The sequence below is a fragment of the Maylandia zebra genome, linkage group LG13 (genome assembly GCF_041146795.1).
Source record: "Maylandia zebra isolate NMK-2024a linkage group LG13, Mzebra_GT3a, whole genome shotgun sequence".
In the NCBI taxonomy this organism is placed as follows: Eukaryota; Metazoa; Chordata; class Actinopteri; order Cichliformes; family Cichlidae; genus Maylandia; species Maylandia zebra.
The window spans coordinates 31,158,995-31,173,309 of NC_135179.1; the positions used below are offsets into that span (position 1 = coordinate 31,158,995).

The window sequence follows — 14,315 nt, forward strand, 5'->3', positions numbered from 1 at the left end:
GAAGGAAGAGCGCAGGGCAAGCTAGCGAGACAGAAGTTAAGCTCTACTTGCAACAGGCAAATTGAACCTCATTCAGATCTGGCGTTTGGAATTATTTTGGTTTTCATGTGACGTATGACCCTGAAGGTAAGCGAGTCATGGACTAAAGTAAAACAGTATGTTGGATGTGCCATGCAATGCTCAATTACATTGGTGTGAACTAGTGTGTTAGCGCAGTTAGCTCGTTAACGTGTTTGCCGTCTAGCCCCATGCACGGAGTGATCGGCGGTAGCTCGTTAACGGAGATTTGCCGTGTTGTGGCGTTAAGGTCATTTCAACGAGATTAACCTGAAAGCACTAGTGGGAACACAACGAATATGACTGCACATTTACGCCGACATCATCCTAGTGCAAAGACAAAAACAACAAGCATGCTACTAACTTTAGCCGAGTCATTTAGACAGCTGTTAGCACATGATTCTCCTTATGCTGCTGAGAATATAGCCCAGAAGAAGCGGATAGTATAGCTTTTATTTTGGAAAGAGCTATTTCTCTGTAACAAACTCTCTTTTCCAAAGATGAGTGATTCCTCAATCAGATACAGGGCTTGCAATATCGCTAGCCCGACGTCCCGGAGCTAGCGATTTTTTCAGTCGGGCTACCAAAATCTATCTCTTCCCTGCCCGTCGGGCTATTGTAGGAAAAATATATGTCAATGCTTTTGCATTCTTTCAGAAATGTAGCTGGGTAATTATGTCATTGGCATCGGTGAGCCACTGTCAATATGTGACATATTGAAGTCGCGTTTGAATTTGCGCTTGTTTTTTTGCTTTCACTTTGCAATCGTGCGAACTGTGTATAGAGAGCGACAGCACTGATCTGTGAGTGATGATAATTTGTGCACCAATTCCTCTGACATCGTCTTATTAATCGTTAGCTTACTATGCAAACATGACAAGTGAAATCTCCCGCAGCTTAAACATGTGAGAGGTTGATCGCGCAGAGAATCGCTGAGCTTATGTGAGTGAGCGTGTAAAAGCATTTCAGTTCTGCTGAGCCAAATAAGACAGGTCAGGGTGAAGAAGTGACAGCCAAAGAAAAGCTTACCACAAAACGGAGAAGTTATGACAAATCAGACTATAAGGCAAAAAGAAAGTGCAGCTTTATGGTTTCATGGACAAAATAATTTCTGTGGCTGCAATATGATGAGCTAAATAACCAGGGCTGCACATAAGTGGTCCGCAGGTGCGCATTCGCTGTCAAAATAAAAAACACGCACAAGGGTTAGGGTTAAATTTAAAAACTGTACTTTTGAGTTAAAATATATATTTATAATTTTAATAAATGACAAATTAAAAATGCATGAACATTTTTTTTGTATCGGAAAAATATCGAACCGTGACACCAAAGTATCGAACCGAACCGAACCGAACCGTGAATTTTGTGTATCGTTGCACCCCTAATATATACATATATATATATATATATATATATACACATACTTTGGTGACACCAAAGTATCGTGACACCAAAGTATCGAACCGAACCAAACCGAACCGTGAATTTTGTGTATCGTTGCACCCCTAATATATACATACATATATATATATATATATATATATATATAAAAAACACCCAGCACGCCCCTGCGGGCGGTTTATCCTTCAAGCTCGGGTCCTCTACCAGAGGCCTGGGAGCTTGAGGGTCCTGCGCAGTATCTTAGCTGTTCCCAGGACTGCGCTCTTCTGGACAGAGATCTCCGATGTTTTTCCCGGGATCTGCTGGAGCCACTCGCCTAGCTTGGGAGTCACCGCACCTAGTGCTCCGATTACCACGGGGACCACCGTTACCTTCACCCTCCACATCCTCTCGAGCTCTTCTCTGAGCCCTTGGTATTTCTCCAGCTTCTCGTGTTCCTTCTTCCTGATATTGCTGTCATTCGGAACCGCTACATCGATCACTACGGCCGTCTTCTTCTGTTTGTCTACCACCACTATGTCCGGTTGGTTAGCCACCACCATTTTGTCCGTCTGTATCTGGAAGTCCCACAGGATCTTAGCTCGGTCATTCTCCACCACCCTTGGGGGCATCTCCCATTTTGACCTCGGGACTTCTAGGTTATACTCGGCACAGATGTTCCTGTACACTATGCCGGCCACTTGGTTATGGCGTTCCATGTATGCCTTGCCTGCTAGCATCTTGCACCCTGCTGTTATGTGCTGGATAGTCTCTGGGGCATCTTTACACAGCCTGCACCTGGGGTCTTGCCTGGTGTGATAGACCCCAGCCTCTATGGATCTTGTACTCAGAGCTTGTTCTTGTGCTGCCATGATTAGTGCCTCTGTGCTGTCTTTCAGTCCAGCTTTGTCCAGCCACTGGTAGGATTTCTGGATATCAGCCACCTCCTCTATCTGCCGGTGGTACATACCGTGCAGGGGCCTGTCCTTCCATGATGGTTCCTCGTCTCCCTCCTCTTTCTTGGGTTTCTGCTGCCTGAGGTATTCACTGAGCACTCGGTCAGTTGGGGCCATCTTCCCAATGTATTCTTGGATGTTCCTTGTCTCATCCTGGACTGTGTTGCTGACACTCACCAGTCCCTGGCCCCCTTCCTTCCGCTTAGCGTACAGCCTCAGGGTGCTGGACTTGGGGTGAAACCCTCCATGCATGGTCAGGAGCTTTCTTGTCTTTATGTCAGTGGCTTCTATCTCCTCCTTTGGCCAGCTTATTACCCAAGCAGGGTACCTGATCACGGGCAGGGCGTATGTGTTGATGGCCCGGATCTTGTTCTTACCATTCAGCTGACTCCTCAGGACTTGCCTGACCCTCTGCAGGTACTTGGTGGTTGCAGCCTTTCTAGCGGCCTCTTCATGGTTCCCATTTGCCTGCGGGATCCCCAGGTACTTGTAACTGTCCTCTATGTCTGCAATGTTGCCTTCTGGTAGTTCAATCCCCTCAGTTCTGACTACCTTCCCTCTCTTTGTTACCATCCGACTACACTTCTCCAGTCCGAACGACATTCCAATGTCATTGCTGTATAGCCTGGTAGTGTGGATCAGTGAATCGATGTCTCGTTCACTCTTGGCATACAGCTTGATGTCATCCATGTACAGGAGGTGGCTGACAACTGCTCCGTTCCGTAGTCGGTATCCGTAGCCAGTCTTGTTAATGATCTCACTGAGGGGGTTCAGGCCTATGCAGAACAGCAGTGGGGACAGAGCATCTCTGAAGGAAATTGCCTTCCCGGGTTTCCTCCGTGGCGTGAGCGATAAGCAGAGTTCTGTCCTTTCCTTATAAGATTCCTAATTATTTAAAGTAACACTCAGGTATGCCATTCAGCTGGGTTAGTTACGACGTCGGGAGCAGCTTGGGAGAACAAGGAAACACAGACTGCTTCAGGTTGTCTTCCCAAATCGACTCAAAGGTTTATTTGATACACAGCAGTTTATATAGATGAAAAAAGGTTCGTGTGTCAGCTTTCCCAGTTCAAACCGGTACAGACCAAATAAGGAAACGTCTTCCTGCCTTCTGAGCAAAGTATCCCTTGTGTAGTTTATCAGTTCAGCTACAATTTATGATCATCCCAGCAAAATACACTCCTAGACATAGAATACAGAGTTCTTTCATCAGTGAATTCTGAAACAAACCACCTAGCCTTTAACGAGCCTTTTCCAGGAGATAAAGAAAAAGGGAGGATGGGAGTAAGGAAGTGGTCTCATCTCTGTGGTGTTTTCGACCTTCTGGTACCAGCTTGTGAGTCTTACACATTAATTCTTGGGTCACAGAGAAAGAGAAAAACAACTAGTAGATTGGCCTTATTGAGTAACAGTTTTCCTGTATAAAACAATATCCTGTAAATGCTTACCGTGGTATCAAAATATCTAACAGTTCCCCTCTTTTATTATTTTAAAAAAATAATAACTCAAATAGAAAGGAAAAATCACAAATGTAATAACATAATATAAAAAGCAAATCATAAAATGTAATAGTTCACAACCTAATGTTCAATATACACATCAGGAACATCATTGATGACATCTGACACATAATCTGGGTCAATTTGTGCCAATTGCAAATACATTGAAGTAGCTGTACTAGTAGCTATACGGGTTATCATCGAACGTACACAGGGTACCACACAACAGACAATAATCATCAAAAACATGCTGCAACGGTTACAAAGGCTACAATTAGTTCCTTCCATCTTCCAAACGTGTCCTGTAGCCACTTATGTAGCCACTGACCGTGGCCTGTATTGGCAATTAGTTCTATCTGCAATGCTTCAAGTCTATTCATAGCTTGTGTGAATGAACCGTTAGGAGCGGTGTTATTGGGAATGAAAGTACAGCATACATCAACGGTTACTAGACCACAGGTACCGGTCCAATTAACAGGTAAAGCTAATCTAAGGGTATTATTGCACAACCAATAAGCATGTGGGATTGGTCTGGTCAGGCGCGTGACCATGTGTGATTTAACTAACTCCCCCCAGTCAGTATCATTTAAGACACCCTCTGGGGGAACAATGATCGATTCTCTGCTCGAACTTGAACTGTGTGTGTGTTCCTCCAGATATGATACAACTTCAGCCATAGAGACAGCTAGCCATGTCTCATTACAGCGTGCACCTGGGGAGTCAGAGAAGAATGTATAGTTATCCTTTGTATAATCTATGTGTGTGTCTGGGCCAGTTAACTTTAGTCTGCGCAGACATATCATACTAGTATTAAAATGGAGAGGGATCTGTCCTAAGGGCGGTGAGGGCTTTAACCTATTCTTAGGGCGTTTCATTGGGGCGCAGGTCCCTGCGGTGTCATTAGATAACTTCAATAATTCGCCTAATGGAGTCTCAGGGTTAGTTGGTGTGTGTGTGTGTCTAAGTAGGCAGTCGAGAGGGCTCAGAGTCAACTGTAAAGTGTCTTTAAAGAGAGCATTATCTCCGCCGATTTTCTCTAGTCCCTCAGTGAGGGGGAAACCGGATATGGGGTATCCTACTATTACCTGTTCTGGATTAGCCTTTGAACAGACATAACAGTTACTGTTTCCTAAATCACGAGCGGCTGTTCTGGCATTTTCATACCAGGCGTTAGCTCCTGTTCTAGAGGGTGCATAAAATGGTTTATTAGTGGCGTCTATGTTGTCATTTACTGATTTTAGGGAACGTGAGGAGTGCATTAAGTAGGTGTCTTGCAAAATGGAGCATGAGGTATAGTCAGCAAAATATGACCTGCAGAAATGTGAACATGGTTGCAGTTTACAATACAAAATAGCAAAGAGAAATCCTAAGGTTAATGCGATAGATGTGATAAATAACCTAAATATATAAGAAAGACAGTTCTTCAGTCGTCTCCTGGCCTGGTCCCAGGTTCGAGAGACATTGAATAAGCGTCGTATGATGACAATGGGCATTTCATTTTCTCCATTATCAGGATGAAATGAGTCTGGCTTTATCAGGTTAGACATCATGTGGTACTTTTAGCTTTCTGTTCCTGCTGGATGTTTGAGTACCTTGTTGTTGTTCTTTCAGACGTTGTGTGTTAATCAGTGATTGTGTGTGTACATTGGATCCGGGCGCTGGCTCGCCTGAGATGTCGTCTACCCGTGTGTGTTTATTTGCTCTAGTTCCGGGCGCTGGCTCGCCGGAGATGTCGTCTGCTTGATCCGACGCCTGAGATGGTCCGATTGGGCTGGTCTTAACCCTGCTGGCATGAATCCACTGAGGTTGTCCGTCTGTGAGGATGCTGGTTCTTCGTCACTGCCAGTAAAGCCTGGGGGCTGGAAAACGCGGCCTCCCAGAGTGTCCTTGGTTTTAGTGGCTTCTCCAACATGCGTCTCCTTGTCTCCACTGGTGGAACTGTGGAGGGGAAAAGCTGAGAGAGACAAACTTTCTGATAGTTATTATTCAGTTTTTCTACCAGGTTGTGAACATCAGTGGACAATGCAATATACATCACCTTCTACTAGCGGTGCCCCTCTGGAAGCTGACCATGGTGTTGGAAATAGTCTTATTTCAAATGGAAATAATTTGGTTACTGCAGATTGAGTCATTCCAATCTCACACAGGACTTGAGTAAGTAATTTGACCCAGGTCATTAAAGTTTTAGCACACTTTTTAATTACTTCTCATGTGAATGAAGGTCCTCTATCACTGTTAATTTGGTGAGGTATTCCGAATCTGGGTATTATTTCATTGCTCAACTTTTGACAGACTACTTCTGCAGTTTCTTTTGAGGTTGGATAAGCTTCTACTCATTTACTAAATTGATCCACTATTACCAGTAAGTACTTGATACTTCCTTGCGCTGGCATATGTGTGAAATCAATTTGTAATGTATGAAATGGAAAATCTGGTTGTGGTAAATGCTGATGTTTTGCTTTTGAGCTACCTACATTAGTTCGCGCACATGTTAGACAGGTTGCTAATATGCTTTTTACTGCATGCAATGTTTTCTCAATTACAAATCTTGATTTTATTGCCCCTATTACCCCTCTTTGTCCGACATGACTCACACAGTGAAAATGTCGGGCAAGGACTGGCATCAGGGAATATGGGAGGGCAATCAAACCCTTAAGATTTTGTATAGGCCATCTCTGTCATCTAAGGTACAGTCATTATTCTATGCAGAGGCTTGCTCTTGTATGAATTTTAAATCAACATTTGTGTCTAAATAGTCTGGGAGTGTAACAAGTGGCAGCTGTAGGGGCACAGATAATACTTCCTGCGGAGGTGGGAGCTGTGATGCAGCTGCAGCCTTGGCTGTCACGTCTGCTAAGGCATTACCTGTTGCTTCGTCTGTGTCAGCTGTACTGTGTCCTTTCGTTTTTACAACTGCAACGGCCGATGGCAGCTGTATAGCCTGAAAAAGTCTTTGAACAAAATCAGAATTTAGCAATTTATTTTCCATCAGCAGATCTAAATCCTCTCTGTCTCCACAATGTGCCAAAGTCATGCACAACGCCAAATGCATAGCGGCTGTGTGCGTAAATTGTCACATGCTTATCCAAATGTAGCTCACAGGCGCGTATTAAAGCCATGAGCTCTGCTTTTTGTGCTGAGTGAAATGGTAATGAGTGAGCCTCTAGTATGATGTCAGGCACTGTTACCACTGAATAGCCACAAAGAAATGAGTTGTCATTCGGCCTTGAACAGGACCCGTCCACATAAACCGTGGCTGAGTCTGGGATAGGTGTTTGCTCTAAATCTGGACGTGGTGCTGTTGATTCCTGTATACGTGTCATGCAGTCATGAACGTCAAGCCTGTCTGAGCCATCCTGTCGGTCAGAAGAACACAGCATAGGATCAATAAATGTGAGATTTGCATATGTTGTTTAGTTATGTTTGCTAGAATGGTCGTGACCTGGTGATTGGTGTGTAGAATAGTGTCATGTGAGAGTGTGAGCTTCCCGCAGTCCCTTATCATGATAGAGCAAGCTGCTACTGCCCTCAGGCAGGCCGGCATTCCTGAACAATTCAGGCAGCACCTTTGAGTGGCGGAGGTCAGCACTCCCTGTAATGCATTGAAAGAGGCAGTCATTTCTGTGGACCACAGTATTCGAGGAGGCTTGTCTTTTTTACAACAGTCACGCAGAATGTGGTCATGAAAAGAACAGTCTGGTATCCACTGTCTGCAATAGTTCACCATGCCTAGGAAGGACAACATTTCCTTCTGTGTAGTGGGACGAGGGACGGAGGTCACAGCTTTGACCCTGTCTGCAGTCATGGAACGTTTTCCGTGAGACAGTGTGAATCCCAAATATTGAACAGAAGTCTGACAGTACTGCATTTTCTTTGCTGATGCTTTGTGGCCAGTCTTTTGGAGGTGCTGGAGAAGCATGTGTGTAGCAGTTTGACATAGTTTTTCACTTTCAGCACAGAGGAGGAGGTCATCCACATGTGGATCAGGGTGCAGCCCTGGAGGAGTGAAGCACCATTGAGAAAGCAGCAGAGCTGTCTATCATGCCTTGGGGCAAACGAGTCCAAGTGTACTGCTTATTTCTATGTGTGAATGCAAATAACGGCTGTGTGTCTTCATGAGAAAAAGGAGCGGAGCATAAATCCACCACGGTAAAATGTGTATGCAATGCATGTCAATATGCTGTGAACATCTGAAACGAGAGGTGGCAGAGGAATGTTGACTGCATTAATTTGCCTCAAGTCTTGTATGAAACGCCATACGCCAGGTTTGTTAGGCTTTGGCACAGGATTGACAGGAGTGTGGGCTTTATTACTCCTGTAGTCAATAAATCTCCTATCATGACATCTAGGGCTGCGGCTTTTTCCGTGGAACTGGGATGCTGCTTGACATATACTGCTTGTTGTGTTTTAATAGGTGTACGTGATAAAGTGTACAGTCAATAAATCCTATATCATTCTCACTTTTAGACCACAATGTCATATTCTGGTATTCAGCTGGCAATGTAACTGCAGAAATAGTACAGTGGATAGGGTAGGTTAGATCTATGTGACGACATGGTGTAGTTATGTCATAAACTATGTCTGAGTTATGTGACAAAATCACTGTTTGACCTTCACTTGTGTGAGCAGTTATCATGTTGTTGAACAGTGTGAGAGAAACAAAAGTGTGGCTCCCAGTCATGGGATTACCTGTTAGTGGCGTCTGTACACGTTTTTTTTTGGCACAGTGTGTGACATAGAGTACCGGACAAAAAGGATGTTGAGTTCATTCTCTGCTGAGGGTCCAGCTGACACAGAGGATGTTCCTTCTCCATCATGTCGGTACATAGGGCAGAGAAAACATAAGCTGTTATCAGTGTCAGCAAACATTTCACCCTTTATGTTAAATTAAATACACAAATTCATTTTTGCTTTGGGTGTCTGCGGCTGCTGGAAAACTGAGCTAAATTTGCACCTCTAGCTTGTCCAACAGTGCATAAAGCGTTTTATGAATACTAGGATAGATTCATCAGGCTTCTGTTTACACATAGTTACTGCATTTAAGTCAATTTTGTCTCTGGACATTGTTAGCAGGAATTTCTTTAGATTCTTAAAGAAATCGGCGACTTTGTCATTATTTACCCTCCTTTTGTCCATAGCGGTAACATTTGATGCATCACGTCGCGGCATTCTATCATATATTTTCTACAGGACTTTTTAAGCAGACTACTTTTCTTATCACAAATGATATTCAACATTTCTACTGACCTGTTTTCTGGCGATAATCGTTCGGGATAAGGCTCCGAAAATAAATTAGAATGCATTGAACTTCTTAAGTTGTAAACAAAGTCAGTCACATAAGCACTCCCGCATGTTCTGGATACGTGATCATGGACGTCTTTACCGATTCGCGGACGTAGGTTACACGTAACCGGAAATGGGAGTTATACTGAGCCGTTATTTGAGACTTTATTTTGTATTTTATTAATTTTTGGTTTTACAGGTACTTTAGATTTTTTTATCGGACCTGTCTGTGGTCTTCGAATTATTCTGACCCATGTTCAGTGATTTCCAGAGGGGTTTACACGCTAGGAGGATTTAGGTTAGTATTTTCGCTGCGGCACAGCTGAGGTCACTTTAAATTTATTGCTAGCAATTTTTGTTTGGGTGAGCAACTCTCACTTAGCGAGCAACTTCTCGCTTAACGAGCAACTTCTCGTAAAACAACAGGCAACTTCCTGTGTCTTTCTGCTTTTAATTTACTGCTTTTAACCCTTGTATGGTAATCGGGTCTGTGAGACCCGTTCAACTTCTCCCTGTGTCACTCTTTGGTGAGCAACTTCTCACTTAACGAGAAGTATTTAAGACAACAGGCAACTTCCTGTGTCACTCTTTGGTGAGCAACTTCTCACTTAACGAGAAGTATTTAAGACAACAGGCAACTTCCTGTGTCACTCTTTCTGAGTGAGCAACTTAAACAAAATTAAAATATTCAAGACAACAGGCAACTTCCTGTGTCCACCAACACCACACAAGGGTTAATTTACTTTATTCGGGGACTGAGGAAGTCAGTCAGTGTATCTCTCTGGATCACTAAGTGAAACTTCGTCAGCATATCCCGTTTCTTTATTCGGGGACTGAGGAAGTCAGTCAGTGTATCTCTCTGGATCACTAAGTGAAACTTCGTCAGCATATCCCGTTTTTTTATGGATCGATCACTGAGAGAGGTATAATAGGTCTTTATATAAATATGAAAGACGCATATTTACCTTCTGTCAGTCATCCCACTTCTGACACCAAGATTGAAGGAAATTGCCTTCCCGGGTTTCCTCCGTGGCGTGAGCGATAAGCAGAGTTCTGTCCTTTCCTTATAAGATTCCTAATTATTTAAAGTAACACTCAGGTATGCCATTCAGCTGGGTTAGTTACGACGTCGGGAGCAGCTTGGGAGAACAAGGAAACACAGACTGCTTCAGGTTGTCTTCCCAAATCGACTCAAAGGTTTATTTGATACACAGCAGTTTATATAGATGAAAAAAGGTTCGTGTGTCAGCTTTCCCAGTTCAAACCGGTACAGACCAAATAAGGAAACGTCTTCCTGCCTTCTGAGCAAAGTATCCCTTGTGTAGTTTATCAGTTCAGCTACAATTTATGATCATCCCAGCAAAATACACTCCTAGACATAGAATACAGAGTTCTTTCATCAGTGAATTCTGAAACAAACCACCTAGCCTTTAACGAGCCTTTTCCAGGAGATAAAGAAAAAGGGAGGATGGGAGTAAGGAAGTGGTCTCATCTCTGTGGTGTTTTCGACCTTCTGGTACCAGCTTGTGAGTCTTACACATTAATTCTTGGGTCACAGAGAAAGAGAAAAACAACTAGTAGATTGGCCTTATTGAGTAACAGTTTTCCTGTATAAAACAATATCCTGTAAATGCTTACCGTGGTATCAAAATATCTAACAATCTCCTTGGTAGATCCCGCACTTGATGGTAACTTGTGCTATGGGCTTGGAGTTGGCCTCTAGTGTTGTACGCCACATCCCCATTGAGTTCCTGATGAAGGCTCTTAGGGTCCCATTGATCTTGTACAATTCTAGGCATTCCAGTATCCAGCTGTGGGGCATTGAGTCATAGGCCTTCTTGTAATCAATCCAGGCAGTGCACAGGTTGCTCAGTCTGGTCTTGCAGTCTCGGCTGATTGTTCTGTCTACCAGTAGCTGGTGTTTTGCACCTCTGGTATTCTTGCCAATTCCTTTCTGTGTCCCGCTCATGTATTGACCCATGTGCCTGTTCATCTTAGCCGATATGATGCCTGACAGGAGCTTCCATGTAGTACTGAGGCAGGTTATTGGTCGGTAGTTGGAGGGGACCGGTCCCTTCTTGGGGTCCTTGGGGATCAGGACCGTCCGGCCTTCAGTTAGCCATTCCGGGTGTCTTTCGTTAACTAGCAGCTGGTTCATTTGTGCTGCCAGACGCTTGTGGAGTGCAGTCAGCTTCTTCAGCCAGTAGGCGTGAACCATGTCGGGCCCTGGTGCTGTCCAACTCTTCATACTGGAGACCCTTTCTTGGATATCTGCCACTGTGATGGTTACTGGACCCTGTTCAGGGAGGTCGCTGTGGTCTGCCCTCAGATCCTCTAGCCACTGAGCATTGCCGTTATGGGTTGCATCCTTCTCCCATATGCTCTTCCAGTATTGCTCCGTCCTGGCGTCCTGACTCCTCCTTGCCGTAGCATTTGTGTTGTACCTCGTCAATCTCTAGCTGTGAGAGAAGTCCCTTCTTTCGAATGTTGGAACACTGAGCTACTAGTTGTTTCGCCGTCATTGTGGATGTTGGGTATCGAAGAATCCATAGGTCCCTCATCCTATTCATGTAGCCCCTTCCGCCGGGGTTACTTGCGTAGTAGCATTCCAACAACGCCCTGTTTTCGTCCCTTGCCCACCGATGCCTTCTTGTTCCAGTAGCCCACTTTTCGTCAGGGTGCCCTGGTTCCTCAACACCTGACGCGGACCTTGTTGATCCGGGCGACGTCCGAGCCGGCATGCCTTCATATTTATCTGTCTCGCTCATGTCTGCGGTAGGCTTGCTTAGCATAGGGGGTCTAGCCTTAGGACCCTTACTGGATACAGACGCCGCAGGCAGGAATCGAACTTGCGATCCTCTGTTCCAAAGGCGTGTAGTTTAACCACTACGCTATCCAGCTGCTATATATATATATATATATATATATATATATATACACACTTTGGTGTCACGGTTCGATATTTTTCCGATACAAAAAAAATGTTCATGCCTTTTTAATTTGTCATTTATTAAAATTATAAATATATATTTTAACTCAAAAGTACAGTTTTTAAATTTAACCCTAACCCTTGTGCGTGTTTTTTATTTTGACAGCGAATGCGCACCTGCGGACCACTTATGTGCAGCCCTGGTTATTTAGCTCGTCATATTGCAGCCACAGAAATTATTTTGTCCATGAAACCATAAAGCTGCACTTTCTTTTTGCCTTATAGTCTGATTTGTCATAACTTTTCCGTTTTGTGGTAAGCTTTTCTTTGGCTGTCACTTCTTCACCCTGACCTGTCTTATTTGGCTCAGCAGAACTAAAATATAAATCCTGCTGCTTTTACACACGCACTCACATAAGCTCAGCAATTCTCTGTGCGATCAACCTCTCACATGTTTAAGCTTGCTGCGGGAGATTTCACTTGTCATGTTTGCATAGTAAGCTAACGATTAATAAGACGATGTCAGAGGAATTGGTGCACAAATTATCATCACTCACAGATCAGTGCTGTCGCTCTCTATACACAGTTCACGCGATTGCAAAGTGAAAGCAAAAAAACAAGCGCAAATTCAAACGCGATTTCAATATGTCACATATTGACAGTGGCTCACCGATGCCAATGACATAATTACCCAGCTACATTTCTGAAAGAATGCAAAAGCATTGACATATATTTTTCCTTCCTACAATAGCCCGACGGGCAGGGCAGAGATAGATTTTGGTAGCCCGACTGAAAAAATCGCTAGCCCCAGGACGTCGGGCTAGCGATATTGCAAGCCCTGTATCTGATTGAGGAATCACTCATCTTTGGAAAAGAGAGTTTATTACAGAGAAATAGCTCTTTCCAAAATAAAAGCTATACTATCCGCTTCTTCTGGGCTATATTCTCAGCAGCATAAGGAGAATCATGTGCTAGCAGCTGTCTAAATGACTCGGCTAAAGTTAGTAGCATGCTTGTTGTTTTTGTCTTTGCACTAGGATGATGTCGGCGTAAATGTGCAGTGATATTCGTTGTGTTCCCACTAGTGCTTTCAGGTTGATCTCGTTGAAATGACCTTAACGCCACAACACGGCAAATCTCCGTTAACGAGCTACCGCCGATCGCCCCGTGCATGGGGCTAGACGGCCAACACCTTAACGAGCTAACTGCGCTAACATACTAGTTCCCACCCATGTAATTGAGCATTGCATGGCACATCCAACATACTGTTTTACTTTAGTTCATGACTCGCTTACCTTCAGGGTCATACGTCACATGAAAACCAAAATAATTCCAAACGCCAGATCTGAATGTTGCAAGGAGAGCTTAACTTCTGTCTTGCTAGCTTGCCCTGCGCTCTTCCTTCTGACTATGCTGTCTGTGTTGAGCGCTCAGTGGATCTGCGCTCGACAGTGCAGCCTAGGCGGAGTAGTCGAACGCAGATTCACTGAGCGCTCAACACAGACAGCATCGGCAGAAGGAAAGTTGATAAAATAAATTACAAATGTTGTATTGTTCGATACATATGCGTACCGAACCGAAAGCACTGTATCGAACGGTTCAATATCGATACGAATATCGTTGCACCCCTAATATATATATATATATATATATATATATATATATATATATATATATATATATATATATATCCCACCCAGGGACGCCAAAGAGAGGGAAGGTAGTCAGAACTGAGGGGATTGAACTACCAGAAGGCAACATTGCAGACATGGAGGACAGTTACAAGTACCTGGGGATCCTGCAGGCGAATGGGAACCATGAAGAGGCCGCTAGAAAAGCTGCAACCACCAAGTACCCGCAGAGGGTCAGGCAAGTCCTGAGGAGTCAGCTGAATGGTAGGAACAAGGTCCGGGCCATCAACACATACGCCCTGCCCGTGATCAGGTACCCTGCTGGGGTAATAGGCTGGCCAAAGGAGGAGATAGAAGCCACTGACATAAAGACAAGAAAGCTCCTTACCATGCATGGAGGGTTTCACCCCAAGTCCAGCACCCTGAGGCTGTACGCTAAGCGGAAGGAAGGGGGCCGAGGACTGGTGAGTGTCAGCACCACAGTCCAGGATGAGACAAGGAACATCCAAGAATACATTGGGAAGATGGCCCCAACTGACCGAGTGCTCAGTGAATACCTCAGGCAGCAGAAACCCAAGAA

General features: G+C 44.3%; 1 long non-coding RNA gene across 1 annotated transcript; it reads right to left on the bottom strand.

The window, feature by feature from the left end:
- Window positions 1-3,376: 3,376 nt before the first annotated feature.
- On the bottom strand, window positions 3,377-10,829 carry LOC143421832 (uncharacterized). The gene is made up of 2 exons (XR_013101435.1): window positions 10,141-10,829; window positions 3,377-5,846 (listed from the first exon to the last, which is right to left on the bottom strand). It is a non-coding gene; the product is annotated as an uncharacterized LOC143421832 (long non-coding RNA).
- Window positions 10,830-14,315: the final 3,486 nt, after the last annotated feature.